The following is a 22507-nucleotide window of genomic DNA, read 5'->3' on the forward strand; positions in this document are numbered from 1 at the left end:
GCAGGTGTGGGTTCTCTCTGGGTACTCTGGCTTCCTCCAACATCAATGTCCAAAGACATGCATGTTATGATAACGGGTGACTAAGTTCTCCCTAGAAGTGAGTGTAAGTGGTTCTTTTCTCTCTATGTTGGGCCTGCATTGGACTGGCAATCTGTCCAGGGTGTTTCCTGTATCTCGTTTGCTAATTACTGGAATAGATCACTTCACCTTCCATATAGCACTAAAGTGGACTAAGTGGTATAGAAAAAGAATAATGAATGACTTTATCATTGTGTGAATGCTGTTAAGCATTCACACTATAGTTTTCCTGTTTTTCTTTATTATTATTATTGTGTGAATGCTTTTAAGCATTCACACTATAGTTTTCCTGTTTTTCTTTATTATTATTGTGTGAATGCTGTTAAGCATTCACACTATAGTTTTCCTGTTTCTCTTTATTATTATTATTGTGTGAATGCTGTTAAGCATTCACACTATAGTTTTCCTGTTTCTCTTTATTATTATTATTATTATTATTATACCGCATTTTTCGGCACCTTTCTCCTTCCGCATTTTTTGGGCTATTTCAACAATTTTGGTATCAAAACGTTCAGCTCGTTCAGGACATTTATGCTTTGACTTTTGGTATTTATAACTTTTATACTTTTTAAAATATTTAACTTTAAACAAAAAAATTTTGCCATTGAAATCAATGGAAAACGTTTCAGCTCATTCAAAAACATCTGCTTCTTTCAACTCCTACTACTTTTACATACTTTCAGCTAGAAACACCATTCAAACTTTAAACAACTCACAATGGATTGGGCTATTTAAAAATGACTTTTTTTGCCGATATGTTTTACGGTTTTGGATTTATGGAAGTTTAAAAATCATCAAAATCTTGATTTTCAACAAAATCTCTTGTCACTCTAGCGCCCTCTAGCTTTTCAGCCTGTTCCGCCACTCAAACAAATTCTCATAACTCCTACAATTTTCATCGTAGAGACATACATTATACATCAAAACGGAGGAATTTAAGTTGACTTCGAATAGAACCAAGCACGACAGAGCTGGGACTTATAGATTTTGAGTTACGCCTCTCCAAGCGAGCAAAAGTCAACTTTTGCTCCTATACCCTTCCATTCAAATCAGAGGCAGGATTCTGGGTCAAAGTGCATTTCTCCTCTGTTTTTAACTCGCCACCATTTAAATTCTGTTCAAAGTAGGGATGAATAAATTACATCCCTGCCTTCCTCAGACCCTCCTGGCGCTCACGGTGAAAGAATTATTTGGATATCTCCTAAAGTTTTCTGTCAGGAGCGAGGAGTTCGAGAGGTGCGCAGAGTGATTCGGCAGTTCTGCTCTGCTCTTTTACCAGTCTGTGCCTGTCAGTTAAGTGAGGGGCTGTTGTCATGACAACTCACTGAGTGCTCTCAGCTGTTAGGAGCCAGCTGACCTTTGACCTCATACATTCAGTCTTATTGATCCAGATTATGGATTTCTCACCTGGTTTTGTCCTCCTAATGAGTCCACATATGTCTCTGTCCTTTTCTCCTGTCTCCTCCTTGTCCTTGAGGCCACATGTCCTCCTCTATCTCTCCTCCTCTGTCTGTCCTCTCATCATGTCCTTTGCTGCTCACTTATATGATTGACTGTGTTTCAGCTGCCAGTTCACCTCTTTTTCAGCTCTTTCTGCCTTTTACAATCATTTGCTCTACATTCAACCAGTTCAGCACCTTTAATATTCACTTTCAGCTGTAAATCCTTTAACTATTGACTTCAGCTTCATGATTACTTCGGCTGGTGCTTCAGCAAGCAGACTTCAGCCATTTTCAGCCATGTTTGACTATCTTACACACATTTCAGTTCAACTTTCCACCATTTTAACTACATTTAAACACCAATTTGTGCTTTAAATGGTTGAATTCTTCATTTTAGCTTCATATATACTTCTTCAACAACCATTTTTCAGCCATCTTCAGCAATCTTTCAGCACGTTTTAACTCCACTTTGAGCTTTCAATCCTTCAACTTTTCACTTCAGCTTAATAAATACTTTTTCAAAAGTCACATTTCAGCTATCTTTCACTATCTTCAGCCATCTTTTCAGCATTTCAGTACAATCATTCAGCTTTAAATACTTTAACTATTTAGCTTCAGCTTCATGATTACTTCAGCTGAGGCTTCAACACCCAGACTTCAGCCATTTTCAGCCATGTTGAACTATCTTAACCACATTTTACTTCAACTTTCCACCATTTTAACTACATTTAAACAACTATTTGTGCTTTAAATTGTTAAACTCTTCATTTCAGTTTTATATTTCTTCAACAACCATATTTCAGCCCTTTTCAGCCATCTTCAGCAATCATTTCACTTCAACCTTTCACCCGTTCAGCACCTTTTAACTCCAGTTTGAGCTTTAAATCCTTCAACTTTTCACTTCAGCTTAATAAATACTTATTCAACAAAGACATTTCAGCCTTTTTTAACCATCTTCAGCCACTTTTCAGCATTTTATTTCAATCATTCAGCATGACAGCATTCACACATGCTGTTATGCAATAACAGCTTTTTCTAGTTATTATTATTATACCGCATTTTTCGGCACCTTTCTCCTTCCGCATTTTTTGGGCTATTTCAACAATTTTGGTATCAAAACGTTCAGCTCGTTCAGGACATTTATGCTTTGACTTTTGGTATTTATAACTTTTATACTTTTTAAAATATTTAACTTTAAACAAAAAAATTTTGCCATTGAAATCAATGGAAAACGTTTCAGCTCATTCAAAAACATCTGCTTCTTTCAACTCCTACTACTTTTACATACTTTCAGCTAGAAACACCATTCAAACTTTAAACAACTCACAATGGATTGGGCTATTTAAAAATGACTTTTTTTGCCGATATGTTTTACGGTTTTGGATTTATGGAAGTTTAAAAATCATCAAAATCTTGATTTTCAACAAAATCTCTTGTCACTCTAGCGCCCTCTAGCTTTTCAGCCTGTTCCGCCACTCAAACAAATTCTCATAACTCCTACAATTTTCATCGTAGAGACATACATTATACATCAAAACGGAGGAATTTAAGTTGACTTCGAATAGAACCAAGCACGACAGAGCTGGGACTTATAGATTTTGAGTTACGCCTCTCCAAGCGAGCAAAAGTCAACTTTTGCTCCTATACCCTTCCATTCAAATCAGAGGCAGGATTCTGGGTCAAAGTGCATTTCTCCTCTGTTTTTAACTCGCCACCATTTAAATTCTGTTCAAAGTAGGGATGAATAAATTACATCCCTGCCTTCCTCAGACCCTCCTGGCGCTCACGGTGAAAGAATTATTTGGATATCTCCTAAAGTTTTCTGTCAGGAGCGAGGAGTTCGAGAGGTGCGCAGAGTGATTCGGCAGTTCTGCTCTGCTCTTTTCCCAGTCTGTGCCTGTCAGTTAAGTGAGGGGCTGTTGTCATGACAACTCACTGAGTGCTCTCAGCTGTTAGGAGCCAGCTGACCTTTGACCTCATACATTCAGTCTTATTGATCCAGATTATGGATTTCTCACCTGGTTTTGTCCTCCTAATGAGTCCACATATGTCTCTGTCCTCTTCTCCTGTCTCCTCCTTGTCCTTGAGGCCACATGTCCTCCTCTATCTCTCCTCCTCTGTCTGTCCTCTCATCATGTCCTTTGCTGCTCACTTATATGATTGACTGTGTTTCAGCTGCCAGTTCACCTCTTTTTCAGCTCTTTCTGCCTTTTACAATCATTTGCTCTACATTCAACCAGTTCAGCACCTTTAATATTCACTTTCAGCTGTAAATCCTTTAACTATTGACTTCAGCTTCATGATTACTTCGGCTGGTGCTTCAGCAAGCAGACTTCAGCCATTTTCAGCCATGTTTGACTATCTTACACACATTTCAGTTCAACTTTCCACCATTTTAACTACATTTAAACACCAATTTGTGCTTTAAATGGTTGAATTCTTCATTTTAGCTTCATATATACTTCTTCAACAACCATTTTTCAGCCATCTTCAGCAATCTTTCAGCACGTTTTAACTCCACTTTGAGCTTTCAATCCTTCAACTTTTCACTTCAGCTTAATAAATACTTTTTCAAAAGTCACATTTCAGCTATCTTTCACTATCTTCAGCCATCTTTTCAGCATTTCAGTACAATCATTCAGCTTTAAATACTTTAACTATTTAGCTTCAGCTTCATGATTACTTCAGCTGAGGCTTCAACACCCAGACTTCAGCCATTTTCAGCCATGTTGAACTATCTTAACCACATTTTACTTCAACTTTCCACCATTTTAACTACATTTAAACAACTATTTGTGCTTTAAATTGTTAAACTCTTCATTTCAGTTTTATATTTCTTCAACAACCATATTTCAGCCCTTTTCAGCCATCTTCAGCAATCATTTCACTTCAACCTTTCACCCGTTCAGCACCTTTTAACTCCAGTTTGAGCTTTAAATCCTTCAACTTTTCACTTCAGCTTAATAAATACTTATTCAACAAAGACATTTCAGCCTTTTTTAACCATCTTCAGCCACTTTTCAGCATTTTATTTCAATCATTCAGCATGACAGCATTCACACATGCTGTTATGCAATAACAGCTTTTTCTAGTTGTGTGAATGCTTTTAAGCATTCACACTATAGTTTTCCTGTTTTTATTTATTGTGTGAATGCTTTCAAGCATTCACACTATAGTTTTCCTGTTTTTATTTATTATCGTTAATTTATTATTCTTCCGCCGTTTTTTGGCACGTTATAACTTGAGCTAGCTTCAGCCGATTTCAACAATTTTGGTATCAAAACGTTCAGCTCCTTCAGGAGATTCCTGCTTCTATTCAAATTTTTGATATCTGTTCAACTTTTCAAGTTATTGATCATTTATTGATTTTCAGCTCCCATTGAAATGAATGGCATTTCAGCTCTTCAGCCTTCAACTCCTTCAAAACTTTCACCTCTTTCAGCTCTTATAACTTCAGCATACTTTCAGCTAGAAACACCATTCAAACTTTAAACAACTCACAAGGGATTGGGCTATTAAACTTCTATTCAACTTTTTGATATCTTTTACCGTTATTGATTTATGGCAGTTTAAAAATCAATAACTTTTAGAATGTTCATTCCACTCTCTCCCACTCTAGCCCCCACTCTAACCTTTCAGCCTGTTCCACTACTCCAAACAAATTCTCATAACTCCCACAACTTTCATCGTAGAGACATAAATTATACATCAAAACGGAGGAATTTAAGTTGGCTTCGAGCAGAACCAAGAATGACAGAGCTGGGATTTACAGATCTCCAGCTATGCCTCTCCAAGCGAGGAAAAGTCTACTTTTGCTCCCATAGACTTCCATTCAAATCTGGATTCTAAGAGGAAAATGCATTTCTCATGTGTTTTTAACTTGTCACCATTTAAATTCTGTTCACATTACAGTAAAATAAACCACATCCCTGCGTTCCCCAGACCCTCCTGGCGCTCACGGTGAAAAAATTATTTGGATAACTCTTATAGTTTTCTTTTAATGAACAGTTGTTCAGGAGGTGCGCAAAGTGATTGGAACAGTGCAGCTCTGCTCTCTGCTTGTCAGCTAAGTGAGGGGCCGTTGTCATGACGACTCACTGACTGCTCTCAGCTGTGAGCAGCCAGCTGACCTTTCACCTAATTCATTCAGTTTTATTGATCCAGATCATGGACTTCTCACCTGGTTTTGGCCTCCTATTGAGTCCAGGCATGTCCCTCTGTCCTCTTCTCCTGTCTCCTCCTTGTCCTTCACATTACAACAGGCCACATGTCCTCCTCTATCTCTCCTCCTCTGTCTGTCCTCTCATCATGTCCTTTGCTGCTCACTTACATGATGGACTGTGGTTCAGCTGCCAATTCAACTCTGTTTCAGCTCTTTCTGCCTTTTACAATCATTTCTTCTACATTCAACCAGTTCAGCACCTTTAACATTCACTTTCAGCTTTAAAGCCTTTAACTGTTGACTTCAGCTTCATGATTACTTCAGCTGGTGCTTCAGCAAGCAGACTTCAGCCATTTACAGCTATGTTTGACTATCTTAAGCACATTTCAGTTCAACTTTCCACCATTTTAACTACATTTAAACACCAATTTGTGCTTTAAATTGTTGAACTCTTCATTTCACCTTCATATACTTCTTCAACAACCATATTTTAGCCCTTTTCAGCCATGTTCAACTGTCTTAGGCACATTTCAGTTCAGCTTTCCACCTTTTTAACTACATTTAAACACCTGCTTGTGCTTCAGATCCTTCCAACTATTGACTTAAGCTTCATATATACCTCTTCAACAACCATAATTCAGCCCTTTTCAGCCATGTTGAACTATCTTAAGCACATTTCAGTTCAGCTTTCCACCTTTTTAACTACATTTAAACACCTGATTGTGCTTTAAATCCTTCCAACTATTGACTTAAGCTTCATATATACCTCTTCAACAACCATAATTCAGCCCTTTTCAGCCATGTTGAACTATCTTAAGCACATTTCAGTTCAGCTTTCCGCCTTTTAAACTACATTTAAACACCTGATTGTGCTTTAAATCCTTCCAACTATTGACTTCAGCTTCATATATACTGCTTCAACAACCATAATTCAGCCCTTTTCAGCCATGTTGAACTATCTTAAGCACATTTCAGTTCAGCTTTCCAACTTTTTAACTACATTTAAACACCTGCTTGTGCTTTAAATCCTTCCAACACTTGACTTAAGCTTTATATATACTGCTTCAACAACCATATTTCAGCCCTTTTCAGCCATCTTCAGCAAACTTAAGCACATTTCAGTTCAACCTTTCAGCCTTTCAGCACCTTTTAATTCCACTTTGAGCTTTAAATCCTTCAACTTTTCACGTCAGCTTAATAAATTCTTATTCAACAGACATTTCAGCCTTTTTTAACCATCTTCAGCCACTTTTCAGCATTTTATTTCAATCATTCAGCATGACAGCATTCACACATGCTGTTATGCAATAACAGCTTTTTCTAGTTGTGTGAATGCTGTTAAGCATTCACACTATAGTTTTCCTGTTTTTCTTTATTATTCTTTTTATTATTATTATTCTTCCGCCGTTTTTCGTCGTTCAAAATCTTGAGCTAGCTTCAGCCGATTTCAACAATTTTGGTATCAAAACGTTCAGCTCGTTCAGGAGATTCCTGCTTCTATTCAACTTTTTGATATCTGTTCAACTTTTCAAGTTATTGATCAATTTATTGATCTTTAGCTCCCATTGAAATGAATGGCATTTCAGCTCTTCAGCCTTCAACTCCTTCAAAAACTTTAAGCTCTTTCAGCTCTTAGAACTTCAGCATACTTTCAGCTAGAAACACCATTCAAACTTTAAACAACTCACAAGGGATTGGGCTATTAAACTTCTATTCAACTTTTTGATATCTTTTACCGTTATTGATTTATGGCAGTTTAAAAATCGAATAACTTTTAGAATGTTCACTCCACTCTCTCCCACTCTAGCTCTCACTCTAACCTTTCAGCCTAGTTCCACTACTCCAAACAAATTCTCATAACTCCCACAACTTTTCATCGTAGAGACATAAATTATACATCAAAACTGGAGGAATTTTAGTTGGCTTCGAATAGAACCAAGAATGACAGAGCTGGGATTTACAGAGTCTCTAGCTATGCCTCTCCAAGCGAGGAAAAGTCTACTTTTGCTCCCATAGACTTCCATTCAAATCTGGATTCTAAGAGGAAAATGCATTTCTCATGTGTTTTTAACTCGTCACCATTTAAATTCTGTTCACATTACAGTAAAATAAACCACATCCCTGCGTTCCCCAGACCCTCCTGGCACTCACGGTGAAAAAATTATCTGTATAACTCTTATAGTTTTCTTTTAATGAACAGTTGTTCGGGAGGTGCGCAAAGTGATTGGAACAGTGCAGCTCTGCTCTCTGCTTGTCAGTTAAGTGAGGGGCCTGTTGTCATGACGACTCACTGACTGCTCTCAGCTGTGAGCAGCCAGCTGACCTTTGACCCAATTCATTCAGCTTTATTGATCCAGATTAAGGACTTCTCACCTGGTTTTGGCCTCCTATTGAGTCCAGGTATGTCTCTCTGTCCTCTTCTGCTGTCTCCTCCTTGTCCTTCTCATTACAGCAGGCCACATGTCCTCCCCCATCTCTCCTCTGTCTGTCCTCTCATCATGTCCTTTGCTGCTCACTTACATGATGGACTGTGGTTCAGCTGCCAATTCAACTCTGGTTCAGCTCTTTCTGCCTTTTACAATGACTTCTTCTGCATTCAACCGGTTCAGCACCTTTAATATTCTGTTTGAACTTTAAATACTTTAACTTTTGACTTCAGCTTCATGATTACTTCAGCTGATGCTTCAACACCCAGACTTCATCCATTTTCAGCCTTGTTGAACTATCTTAAGCACATTTCACTTCAGCTTTCTACCATTTTAACTACATTTAAACACCAGTTTGAGCTTTAATTCCTTCCAACTATTGACTTAAGCTTCATATATACTTCTTCAACAACCATATTTCAGCCCTTTTCAGCCATCTTCAGCAATCTTAAGCACATTTCAGGTCAACCTTTCAGCCTTTCAGCACCTTTTCACTCCACTTTGAGCTTTAAGGTCCTTCAACTTTTCACTTCAGCTTAATAAATTCCTTATTCAACAAGACATTTCAGCCTTTTTTAACCATCTTCAGCCACTTTTCAGCATTTTATTTCAATCATTCAGCATGACAGCATTCACACATGCTGTTATGCAATAACAGCTTTTTCTAGTTGTGTGAATGCTTTTCAAGCATTCACACTATAGTTTTCCTGTTTTTCTTTATTATTATTATTCTTCCGCCGTTTTTCGGCACGCTATAACTTCAGCTAGCTTCAGCCAATTTCAACAATTTTGGTATCAAAACGTTCAGCTCGTTCAGGAGAGGGGTGCTTGTATTCAACTTTTTGATATCTGTTCAACTTTTCAAGTTATTGATCATTTATTGATTTTCATGCTCCCATTGAAATGAATGGCATTTCAGCTCTTCAGCCTTCAACTGCTTCAAAACTTCCACCTCTTTCAACTCCTACTACTTCTAGCATACTTTCAGCTAGAAACACCATTCAAACTTTAAACAACTCACAAGGGATTGGGCTATTAAACTTGTATTCAACTTATTGATATCTTTTAGCATTATTGATTTATGGCAGTTTCAAAATCAATAACTTTTAGAATGTTCACTTCCACTCTCTCCCACTCTAGCCCTCACTCTAACCTTTCAGCATGTTCCACTACTCCAAACAAATTCTCATAACTCCTACAACTTTCGTCGTAGAGACATAAATTATACATCAAAACGGAGGAATTTTAGTTGGCTTCGAATAGAACCAAGAATGACAGAGCTGGGATTTACAGATCTTTAGCTATGCCTCTCCAAGCGAGGAAAAGTCTACTTTTGCTCCCATAGACTTCCATTAAAATCTGGATTCTAAGAGGAAAATGCATTTCTCATGTGTTTTTAACTTGTCACCATTTAAATTCTGTTCACATTACAGTAAAATAAACCACATCCCTGCGTTCCCCAGACCCTCCTGGCGCTCACGGTGAAAAAATTATTTGGATAACTCTTATAGTTTTCTTTTAATGAACAGTTGTTCAGGAGGTGCGCAAAGTGATTGGAACAGTGCAGCTCTGCTCTCTGCTTGTCAGCTAAGTGAGGGGCCGTTGTCATGACGACTCACTGACTGCTCTCAGCTGTGAGCAGCCAGCTGACCTTTCACCTAATTCATTCAGTTTTATTGATCCAGATCATGGACTTCTCACCTGGTTTTGGCCTCCTATTGAGTCCAGGCATGTCCCTCTGTCCTCTTCTCCTGTCTCCTCCTTGTCCTTCACATTACAACAGGCCACATGTCCTCCTCTATCTCTCCTCCTCTGTCTGTCCTCTCATCATGTCCTTTGCTGCTCACTTACATGATGGACTGTGGTTCAGCTGCCAATTCAACTCTGTTTCAGCTCTTTCTGCCTTTTACAATCATTTCTTCTACATTCAACCAGTACAGCACCTTTAACATTCACTTTCAGCTTTAAATCCTTTAACTGTTGACTTCAGCTTCATGATTACTTCAGCTGGTGCTTCAGCAAGCAGACTTCAGCCATTTACAGCTATGTTTGACTATCTTAAGCACATTTCAGTTCAACTTTCCACCATTTTAACTACATTTAAACAGCAATTTGTGCTTTAAATTGTTGAACTCTTCATTTCAACTTCATATATACTGCGTCATCAACCATATCTCAGCTCTTTTCAGCCATCTTCAGCAATCTTAAGCACATTTCACTTTAACCTTTCACCCTTTCAGCACCTTTTAACTCCCCTTTGAGCTTTAAATACTTAAACTTTTCACTTCAGCTTAATAAATACTTCTTCAAAAGTCACATTTCAGCTATCTTTCACTATCTTCAGCCATCTTTTCAGCATTTCAGTACAATCATTCAGCTTTAAATACTTTAACTATTGACTTCAGCTTCATGATTACTTCAACTGAGGCTTCAACACCCAGACTTCAGCCATTTTCAGCCATGTTGAACTGTCTTCAGCACATTTAAGTTCAGCTTTCCACCTTTTTAACTACATTTAAACACCAATTTGTGCTTTATATTGTTGAACTCTTCATTTCACCTTCATATACTTCTTCAACAACCATATTTTAGCCCTTTTCAGCCATGTTGAACTATCTTAAGCACATTTCAGTTCAGCTTTCCACCTTTTTAAGTACATTTAAACACCTGCTTGTGCTTTAAATCCTTCCAACACTTGACTTAAGCTTTATATATACTGCTTCAACAACCATATTTCAGCCCTTTTCAGCCATCTTCAGCAAACTTAAGCACATTTCAGTTCAACCTTTCAGCCTTTCAGCACCTTTTAATTCCACTTTGAGCTTTAAATCCTTCAACTTTTCACTTCAGCTTAATAAATTCTTATTCAACAGACATTTCAGCCTTTTTTAACCATCTTCAGCCACTTTTCAGCATTTTATTTCAATCATTCAGCATGACAGCATTCACACTTGCTGTTATGCTAATAACAGCATTTTCTAGTGATAGAATTGTTTTTCCCTCTTCTCTGGGGTGTGAACATCGGTCGTCCGCCTACTCCTCTCGCAGCGTTCGGCCCACAGACTCCGTTCATACATCAAATCGATCGGCTCGGCCTGTAGATGTCTGCTATGACTCCTGTTGTCTGTATCTATTAAACTTTTTAAGATATCGAGGGTTGTTCGACCCACCATTTTTCCATAGGAATGAATGGGGAATCTTGGCAGAGCCTCCAAAAACATGGTCTCCTTTGAAACCTTTCTTCTCCTGCATACTTTGGGCTAGAGACTCCATTCAAAGTTTAAATCGATCACAAGGGACTGGGCTATAAATCTTCTATTCAGAATTTTGATATCTTTTATGGTTTATGAGATATGCCAGGTTAAAAATCACTAAAACTTGGATATCTGTTTCACACTCTGATTTTTCAGCTTTTTTCACTCCTCAAACAAACTCTCATAACTCCTACACCGTTTATCGTACAGACACAAATTATATATCAAAACGGAGGAAATCTTCTTGGCTACAAATGAACCCTGGATGATAATGGAGCTGGGAGCTACGGATTTTGAGCTACGCTGCTCTAAAGTCTACCTACGCCCTCCATTGAACTCCATTCTAAAGGCCTTCTGGACTCTGGGCCCAAAGTGCATTTCTCCTGTGTTTTCAACCCATCACCATTTAAATTCTGTTCGCATTACAGTAAAATAAATTACATCCCTGCGTTCCCCAGACCCTCCTGGCGCTCACGGTGAAAAAATTATCTGGATAACTCTTATAGTTTTCTTTTAATGAACAATTGTTCGGGAGGTGCGCAGAGTGATGAGAACAGTGCAGCTCTGGTCTCTTACTCTGTGTGCCTATCAGCTGAGGTGGGGGCCGTCGTCATGACAACTCACTGACTGCTCTCAGCTGTTAGGAGCCAGCTGACCTTTGACCTCATACATTCAGTCTTATTGATCCAGATTATGGATTTCTCACCTGGTTTTGTCCTCCTAATTGAGTCCAGCATATGTCCTCTGTCCTCTTCTCCTGTCTCCTCCTTGTCCTTGAAGGCCACATGTCCTCCTCTATCTCTCCTCCTCTGTCTGTCCTCTCATCATGTCCTTTGCTGCTCACTTATATGATTGACTGTGTTTCAGCTGCCAATTCACCTCTTTTTCAGCTCTTTCTGCCTTTTACAATCATTTGCTTCTACATTCAACCAGTTCAGCACCTTTAATATTCACTTTCAGCTGTAAATCCTTTAACTATTGACTTCAGCTTCATGATTACTTCGGCTGGTGCTTCAGCAAGCAGACTTCAGCCATTTTCAGCCATGTTTCACTATCTTAAGCACATTTCAGTTCAACTTTCCACCATTTTAACTACATTTAAACACCAATTTGTGCTTTAAATGGTTGAACTCTTCATTTCAGCTTCATATATACTTCTTCAACAACCATTTTTCAGCCATCTTCAGCAATCTTTCAGCACCTTTTACCTCCACTTTGAGCTTTCATTAGTCTGTTGTGGGTGTCCACACACCTCCTGACAGCACCACGGACAGCAGCACAGTTTGCGCTTCAACCTTTCATCCTTTCAGCACCTTTAAAGTCCAGTTTGAGCTTTACATCCTTCAACTTCTCACTTCAGCTTAATAAATACTTTTCAAAAGTCCCATTTCAGCTATCTTTCACTATCTCCAGCCATCTTTTCAGCATTTTAGTTTTTTCCAATTACTTCACCTTCATGATTACTTCAGCTGATGCTTTAGCAAGCACACTTCAGCCAGTTACAGCCATGTTTGACTATCATAAGCACATTTCAGTTCAGCTTTACACCATTTTAACTACATTTAAACACCAATTTGTGCTTTAAATTGTTAAACTCTTCATTTCAGCTTTATATTTCTTTAACAACCATATTTCAGCCCTTTTCAGCCATCTTCAGCAATCATTTCACTTCAACCTTTCAGCCCTTTCAGCACCTTTTAACTCCACTTTGAGCTTTAAATCCTTCAACTTTTCACTTCAGCTTAATAAATACTTCTTCAACAAAGACATTTCAGCCTTTTTTAACCATCTTCAGCCACTTTTCAGCATTTTATTTCAATCATTCAGCATGACAGCATTCACACATGCTGTTATGCAATAACAGCTTTTTCTAGTTGTGTGAATGCTGTTAAGCATTCACACTATAGTTTTCCTGTTTTCTCTTTATTATTATTATTATTATTATTATACCGCATTTTTCGGCACCTTTCTCCTTCCGCATTTTTTGTGCTATTTCAACAATTTTGGTATCAAAACGTTCAGCTCGTTCAGGACATTCCTGCTCTGACTTTTGGTATTTATAACTTTTATACTTTTTAAAATATTTAACTTTAAACAAAAAAATTTTGCCATTGAAATCAATGGAAAACGTTTCAGCTCATTCAAAAACTTCCGCTTCTTTCAACTCCTACTACTTTTACATACTTTCAGCTAGAAACACCATTCAAACTTTAAACAACTCACAATGGATTGGGCTATTTAAAAATGACTTTTTTTGCCGATATGTTTTACGGTTTTGGATTTATGGAAGTTTAAAAATCATCAAAATCTTGATTTTCAACAAAATCTCTTGTCACTCTAGCGCCCTCTAGCTTTTCAGCCTGTTCCGCCACTCAAACAAATTCTCATAACTCCTACAATTTTCATCGTAGAGACATACATTATACATCAAAACGGAGGAATTTAAGTTGGCTTCGAATAGAACCAAGCACGACAGAGCTGGGACTTATAGATTTTGAGTTACGCCTCTCCAAGCGAGCAAAAGTCAACTTTTGCTCCTATACCCTTCCATTCAAATCAGAGGCAGGATTCTGGGTCAAAGTGCATTTCTCCTCTGTTTTTAACTCGCCACCATTTAAATTCTGTTCAAAGTAGGGATGAATAAATTACATCCCTGCCTTCCTCAGACCCTCCTGGCGCTCACGGTGAAAGAATTATTTGGATATCTCCTAAAGTTTTCTGTCAGGAGCGAGGAGTTCGAGAGGTGCGCAGAGTGATTCGGCAGTTCTGCTCTGCTCTTTTCCCAGTCTGTGCCTGTCAGTTAAGTGAGGGGCTGTCGTCATGACAACTCACTGAGTGCTCTCAGCTGTTAGGAGCCAGCTGACCTTTGACCTCATACATTCAGTCTTATTGATCCAGATTATGGATTTCTCACCTGGTTTTGTCCTCCTAATGAGTACACATATGTCTCTGTCCTCTTCTCCTGTCTCCTCCTTGTCCTTGAGGCCACATGTCCTCCTCTATCTCTCCTCCTCTTGTCTGTCCTCTCATCATGTCCTCTGCTGCTCACTTATATGATTGACTGTGTTTCAGCTGCCAGTTCACCTCTTTTTCAGCTCTTTCTGCCTTTTACAATCATTTGCTCTACATTCAACCAGTTCAGCACCTTTAATATTCACTTTCAGCTGTAAATCCTTTAACTATTGACTTCAGCTTCATGATTACTTCGGCTGGTGCTTCAACAAGCAGACTTCAGCCATTTTCAGCCATGTTTCACTATCTTAAGCACATTTCAGTTCAACTTTCCACCATTTTAACTACATTTAAACACCAATTTGTGCTTTAAATGGTTGAACTCTTCATTTCAGCTTCATATATACTTCTTCAACAACCATTTTTCAGCCATCTTCAGCAATCTTCAGCCATCTTCAGCAATCATTTCACTTCAACCTTTCACCCTTTCAGCACCTTTTAACTCCAGTTTGAGCTTTAAATCCTTCAACTTTTCACTTCAGCTTAATAAATATTTCTTCAACAAAGACATTTCAGCCTTTTTTAACCATCTTCAGCCATTTTTCAGCATTTTATTTCAATCATTCAGCATGACAGCATTCACACTTGCTGTTATGCAATAACAGCATTTTTCTAGTGATAGAATTGTTTTTCCCTCTTCTCTGGGGTGTGAACATCGGTCGTCCGCCTACTCCTCTCGCAGCGTTCGGCCCACAGACTCCGTTCATACATCAAATCGATCGGCTCGGCCTGTAGATGTCTGCTATGACTCCTGTTGTCTGTATCTATTAAACTTTTTAAGATATCGAGGGTTGTTCGACCCACCATTTTTCCATAGGAATGAATGGGGAATCTTGGCAGAGCCTCCAAAAACATGGTCTCCTTTGAAACCTTTCTTCTCCTGCATACTTTGGGCTAGAGACTCCATTCAAAGTTTAAATCGATCACAAGGGACTGGGCTATAAATCTTCTATTCAGAATTTTGATATCTTTTATGGTTTATGAGATATGCCAGGTTAAAAATCACTAAAACTTGGATATCTGTTTCACACTCTGATTTTTCTGCTTTTTTCACTCCTCAAACAAACTCTCATAACTCCTACACCGTTTATCGTACAGACACAAATTATATATCAAAACGGAGGAAATCTTCGTGGCTACAAATGAACCCTGGATGATAATGGAGCTGGGAGCTACGGATTTTGAGCTACGCTGCTCTAAAGTCTACCTACGCCCTCCATTGAACTCCATTCTAAAGGCCTTCTGGACTCTGGGCCCAAAGTGCATTTCTCCTGTGTTTTCAACCCGCCACCATTTAAATTCTGTTCGCATTACAGTAAAATAAATTACATCCCTGCGTTCCCCAGACCCTCCTGGCGCTCACGGTGAAAAAATTATCTGGATAACTCTTATAGTTTTCTTTTAATGAACAGTTGTTCGGGAGGTGCGCAGAGTGATGACAACAGTGCAGCTCTGGCCTCTTCTCTGTGTGCCTATCAGCTGAGGTGGGGGCCGTCGTCATGACAACTCACTGACTGCTCTCAGCTGTTAGGAGCCAGCTGACCTTTGCCCTAATCCATTCAGTTTTATTGATCCAGATCATGGACTTCTCACCTGGTTTTGGCCTCCTATTGAGTCCAGGCATGTCCCTCTGTCCTCTTCTCCTGTCTCCTCCTTGTCCATCTCATTACAACAGGCCACATGTCCTCCTCTATCTCTCCTCCTCTGTCTGTCCTCTCATCATGTCTTTTGCTGCTCATTTACATGATGGACTGTGTTTAAGCTGCCAATTCACCTCTTTTTCAGCTCTTTCTGCCTTTTACAATCATTACTTCTACATTCAACCAGTTCAGCACCTTTAATATTCACTTTCAGCTGTAAATCCTTTAACTATTTACTTCAGCTTCATGATTACTGCAGCTGGTGCTTAAGGAAGCAGACTTCGGCCATTTTCAGCCATGTTGAACTATCTTAAGCACATTTAAGTTAAACTTTCCACCATTTTAACTACATTTAAACACCAGTTTGAGCTTTAAATCCTTCCAACTACTGACTTAAGCTTCATATATACTTCTTCAACAACCATATTTCAGCCCTTTTCAGCCATCTTCAGCGATCTTAAGCACATTTCAGTTCAGCTTTCCACCTTTTTAACTACATTTAAACACCTGCTTGTGCTTTAAATCCTTCCAACTATTGACTTAAGCTTCATATATACTTCTTCAACAACCATATTTCAGCCCTTTTCAGCCATCTTCAGTAATCTTAAGCACATTTCAGTTCAACTTTCCACCATTTTAACTACATTTAAACAGCAATTTGTGCTTTAAATTGTTGAACTCTTCATTTCACCTTCATATATATACTTCTTCAACAACCATGTTTCAGCTCTTTTCAACCATCTTCAGCAATCTTAAGCACATTTCAGTTCAACCTTTCAGACTTTCAGCACCCTTTAACTCCACTTTGAGCTTTAAATCCTTCAACTTTTCACTTCAGCTTCATAAATCCTTCTTCAACAAAGACATTTCAGCCTTTTTCAACCATCTTCAGCCACTTTTCAGCATTTTATTCCAATCATTCAGCATGACAGCATTCACACATGCTGTTATGCTAATAACAGCTGTTTCTAGTTGTGTGAATGCTTTCAAGCATTCACACTATAGTTTTCCTGTTTCTCTTTATTATTATTATTCTTCCGCCGTTTTTCGGCACGTTATAACTTGAGCTAGCTTCAGCCGATTTCAACAATTTTGGTATCAAAACGTTCAGCTTGTTCAGGAGATTCCTGCTTCTATTCAACTTTTTGATATCTGTTCAACTTTTCAAGTTATTGATCATTTATTGATTTTCAGCTCCCATTGAAATGAATGGCATTTCAGCTCTTCAGCCTTCAACTCCTTCAAAACTTTCACCTCTTTCAGCTCTTACTAACTTCTAGCATACTTTCAGCTAGAAACACCATTCAAACTTTAAACAACTCACAAGGGATTGGGCTATTAAACTTCTATTCAACTTTTTGATATCTTTTAGCGTTATTGATTTATGGCAGTTTAAAAATCAATAACTTTTAGAATGTTCACTCCACTCTCTCCCACTCTAGCCCTCACTCTAACCTTTCAGCCTGTTCCACTACTCCAAACAAATTCTCATAACTCCTACAACTTTCGTCGTAGAGACATAAATTATACATCAAAACGGAGGAATTTAAGTTGGCTTCGAAGAGAACCAAGAATGACAGAGCTGGGATTTACAGATCTCGAGCTATGCCTCTCCAAGCGAGGAAAAGTCTACTTTTGCTCCCATAGACTTCCATTCAAATCTGGATTCTAAGAGGAAAATGCATTTCTCATGTGTTTTTAACTTGTCACCATTTAAATTCTGTTCACATTACAGTAAAATAAACCACATCCCTGCGTTCCCCAGACCCTCCTGGCGCTCACGGTGAAAAAATTATTTGGATAACTCTTATAGTTTTCTTTTAATGAACAGTTGTTCAGGAGGTGCGCAAAGTGATTGGAACAGTGCAGCTCTGCTCTCTGCTTGTCAGCTAAGTGAGGGGCCGTTGTCATGACAACTCACTGACTGCTCTCAGCTGTTAGGAGCCAGCTGACCTTTGCCCTAATCCATTCAGTTTTATTGATCCAGATCATGGACTTCTCACTTGGTTTTGGCCTCCTATTGAGTCCAGGCATGTCCCTCTGTCCTCTTCTCCTGTCTCCTCCTTGTCCTTCACATTACAACAGGCCACATGTCCTCCTCTATTTCTCCTCCTCTGTCTGTCCTCTCATCATGTCCTTTGCTGCTCACTTACATGATGGACTGTGGTTCAGCTGCCAATTCAACTCTGTTTCAGCTCTTTCTGCCTTTTACAATCATTTCTTCTACATTCAACCAGTTCAGCACCTTTAACATTCACTTTCAGCTTTAAATCCTTTAACTGTTGACTTCAGCTTCATGATTACTTCAGCTGGTGCTTCAGCAAGCAGACTTCAGCCATTTACAGCTATGTTTGACTATCTTAAGCACATTTCAGTTCAACTTTCCACCATTTTAACTACATTTAAACAGCAATTTGTGCTTTAAATTCTTGAACTCTTCATTTCAACTTCATATATACTGCGTCATCAACCATATCTCAGCTCTTTTCAGCCATCTTCAGCAATCTTAAGCACATTTCACTTTAACCTTTCACCCTTTCAGCACCTTTTAACTCCCCTTTGAGCTTTAAATACTTAAACTTTTCACTTCAGCTTAATAAATACTTCTTCAAAAGTCACATTTCAGCTATCTTTCACTATCTTCAGCCATCTTTTCAGCATTTCAGTACAATCATTCAGCTTTAAATACTTTAACTATTGACTTCAGCTTCATGATTACTTCAACTGAGGCTTCAACACCCAGACTTCAGCCATTTTCAGCCATGTTGAACTGTCTTCAGCACATTTAAGTTCAGCTTTCCACCTTTTTAACTACATTTAAACACCAATTTGTGCTTTATATTGTTGAACTCTTCATTTCACCTTCATATACTTCTTCAACAACCATATTTTAGCCCTTTTCAGCCATGTTGAACTATCTTAAGCACATTTCAGTTCAGCTTTCCACCTTTTTAAGTACATTTAAACACCTGCTTGTGCTTTAAATCCTTCCAACACTTGACTTAAGCTTTATATATACTGCTTCAACAACCATATTTCAGCCCTTTTCAGCCATCTTCAGCAAACTTAAGCACATTTCAGTTCAACCTTTCAGCCTTTCAGCACCTTTTAATTCCACTTTGAGCTTTAAATCCTTCAACTTTTCACTTCAGCTTAATAAATTCTTATTCAACAGACATTTCAGCCTTTTTTAACCATCTTCAGCCACTTTTCAGCATTTTATTTCAATCATTCAGCATGACAGCATTCACACATGCTGTTATGCTAATAACAGCTTTTTCTAGTGATAGAATTGTTTTTCCCTCTTCTCTGGGGTGTGAACATCGGTCGTCCGCCTACTCCTCTCGCAGCGTTCGGGCCCACAGACTCCGTTCATACATCAAATCGATCGGCTCGGCCTGTAGATGTCTGCTATGACTCCTGTTGTCTGTATCTATTAAACTTTTTAAGATATCGAGGGTTGTTCGACCCACCATTTTTCCATAGGAATGAATGGGGAATCTTGGCAGAGCCTCCAAAAACATGGTCTCCTTTGAAACCTTTCTTCTCCTGCATACTTTGGGCTAGAGACTCCATTCAAAGTTTAAATCGATCACAAGGGACTGGGCTATAAATCTTCTATTCAGAATTTTGATATCTTTTATGGTTTATGAGATATGCCAGGTTAAAAATCACTAAAACTTGGATATCTGTTTCACACTCTGATTTTTCATGCTTTTTTCACTCCTCAAACAAACTCTCATAACTCCTACACCGTTTATCGTACAGACACAAATTATATATCAAAACGGAGGAAATCTTCTTGGCTACAAATGAACCCTGGATGATAATGGAGCTGGGAGCTACGGATTTTGAGCTACGCTGCTCTAAAGTCTACCTACGCCCTCCATTGAACTCCATTCTAAAGGCCTTCTGGACTCTGGGCCCAAAGTGCATTTCTCCTGTGTTTTCAACCCATCCACCATTTAAATTCTGTTCGCATTACAGTAAAATAAATTACATCCCTGCGTTCCCCAGACCCTCCTGGCGCTCACGGTGAAAAAATTATCTGGATAACTCTTATAGTTTTCTTTTAATGAACAGTTGTTCGGGAGGTGCGCAGAGTGATGAGAACAGTGCAGCTCTGGTCTCTTCTCTGTGTGCCTATCAGCTGAGGTGGGGGCCGTCGTCATGACAACTCACTGACTGCTCTCAGCTGTTAGGAGCCAGCTGACCTTTGCCCTAATCCATTCAGTTTTATTGATCCAGATCATGGACTTCTCACCTGGTTTTGGCCTCCTATTGAGTCCAGGCATGTCCCTCTGTCCTCTTCTCCTGTCTCCTCCTTGTCCATCTCATTACAACAGGCCACATGTCCTCCTCTATCTCTCCTCCTCTGTCTGTCCTCTCATCATGTCCTTTGCTGCTCACTTACATGATGGACTGTGTTTAAGCTGCCAATTCACCTCTTTTTCAGCTCTTTCTGCCTTTTACAATCATTACTTCTACATTCAACCAGTTCAGCACCTTTAATATTCACTTTCAGCTGTAAATCCTTTAACTATTGACTTCAGCTTAATGATTACTTCAGTTGATGCTTCAGCAAGCAGACTTCAGCCATTTTCAGCTATGTTGAACTATGTTAAGCACATTTTACTTCAACTTTACACCATTTTAACTACATTTAAACACCAATTTGTGCTTTAAATGGTTGAACTCTTCATTTCAGCTTCATATATACTTCTTCAACAACCATTTTTCAGCCATCTTCAGCAATCTTTCAGCACCTTTTAACTCCACTTTGAGCTTTCATTAGTCTGTTGTGGGTGTCCACACACCTCCTGACAGCACCACGGACAGCAGCACAGTTTGCGCTTCAACCTTTCATCCTTTCAGCACCTTTAAAGTCCAGTTTGAGCTTTACATCCTTCAACTTCTCACTTCAGCTTAATAAATACTTTTCAAAAGTCCCATTTCAGCTATCTTTCACTATCTCCAGCCATCTTTTCAGCATTTTAGTTTTTTCCAATTACTTCACCTTCATGATATACTGCTTCAACAACCATATTTCAGCCCTTTTCAGCCATCTTCAGTAATCTTAAGCACATTTCAGTTCAACTTTCCACCATTTTAAGCTACATTTAAACAGCAATTTGTGCTTTAAATTGTTGAACTCTTCATTTCACCTTCATATATACTTCTTCAACAACCATGTTTCAGCTCTTTTCAACCATCTTCAGCAATCTTAAGCACATTTCAGTTCAACCTTTCAGACTTTCAGCACCCTTTAACTCCACTTTGAGCTTTAAATCCTTCAACTTTTCACTTCAGCTTAATAAATACTTATTCAACAAAGACATTTCAGCCTTTTTTAACCATCTTCAGCCACTTTTCAGCATTTTATTTCAATCATTCAGCATGACAGCATTCACACTTGCTGTTATGCAATAACAGCTTTTTCTAGTTGTGTGAATGCTTTTAAGCATTCACACTATAGTTTTCCTGTTTTTCTTTATTATTATTATTCTTCCGCCGTTTTTCGGCTACGCTATAACTTGAGCTAGCTTCAGCCGATTTCAACAATTTTGGTATCAAAACGTTCAGCTCGTTCAGGAGAGGTCCTGCTTCTATTCAACTTTTTGATATCTGTTCAACTTTTCAAGTTATTGATCATTTATTGATTTTCTAGCTCCCATTGAAATGAATGGCATTTCAGCTCTTCAGCCTTCAACTGCTTCAAAACTTTCACCTCTTTCAGCTCCTTACTAACTTCTAGCATACTTTCAGCTAGAAACACCATTCAAACTTTAAACAACTCACAAGGGATTGGGCTATTAAACTTGTATTCAACTTTTTGATATCTTTTAGCCGTTATTGATTTATGGCAGTTTAAAAATCAATAACTTTTAGAATGTTCACTCCACTCTCTCCCACTCTAGCCCTCACTCTAACCTTTCAGCCTGTTCCACTACTCCAAACAAATTCTCATAACTCCTACAACTTTCGTCGTAGAGACATAAATTATACATCAAAACGGAGGAATTTAAGTTGGCTTCGAAGAGAACCAAGAATGACAGAGCTGGGATTTACAGATTCTCGAGCTATGCCTCTCCAAGCGAGGAAAAGTCTACTTTTGCTCCCATAGACTTCCATTCTAATCTGGATTCTAAGAGGAAAATGCATTTCTCATGTGTTTTTAACTTGTCACCATTTAAATTCTGTTCACATTACAGTAAAATAAACCACATCCCTGCGTTCCCCAGACCCTCCTGGCGCTCACGGTGAAAAAATTATTTGGATAACTCTTATAGTTTTCTTTTAATGAACAGTTGTTCGGGAGGTGCGCAAAGTGATTGGAACAGTGCAGCTCTGCTCTCTGCTTGTCAGCTAAGTGAGGGGCCGTTGTCATGACGACTCACTGACTGCTCTCAGCTGTGAGCAGCCAGCTGACCTTTCACCTAATTCATTCAGTTTTATTGATCCAGATCATGGACTTCTCACCTGGTTTTGGCCT

The sequence above is a fragment of the Melanotaenia boesemani genome, chromosome 5 (genome assembly GCF_017639745.1).
Source record: "Melanotaenia boesemani isolate fMelBoe1 chromosome 5, fMelBoe1.pri, whole genome shotgun sequence".
Taxonomy (NCBI): Eukaryota; Metazoa; Chordata; class Actinopteri; order Atheriniformes; family Melanotaeniidae; genus Melanotaenia; species Melanotaenia boesemani.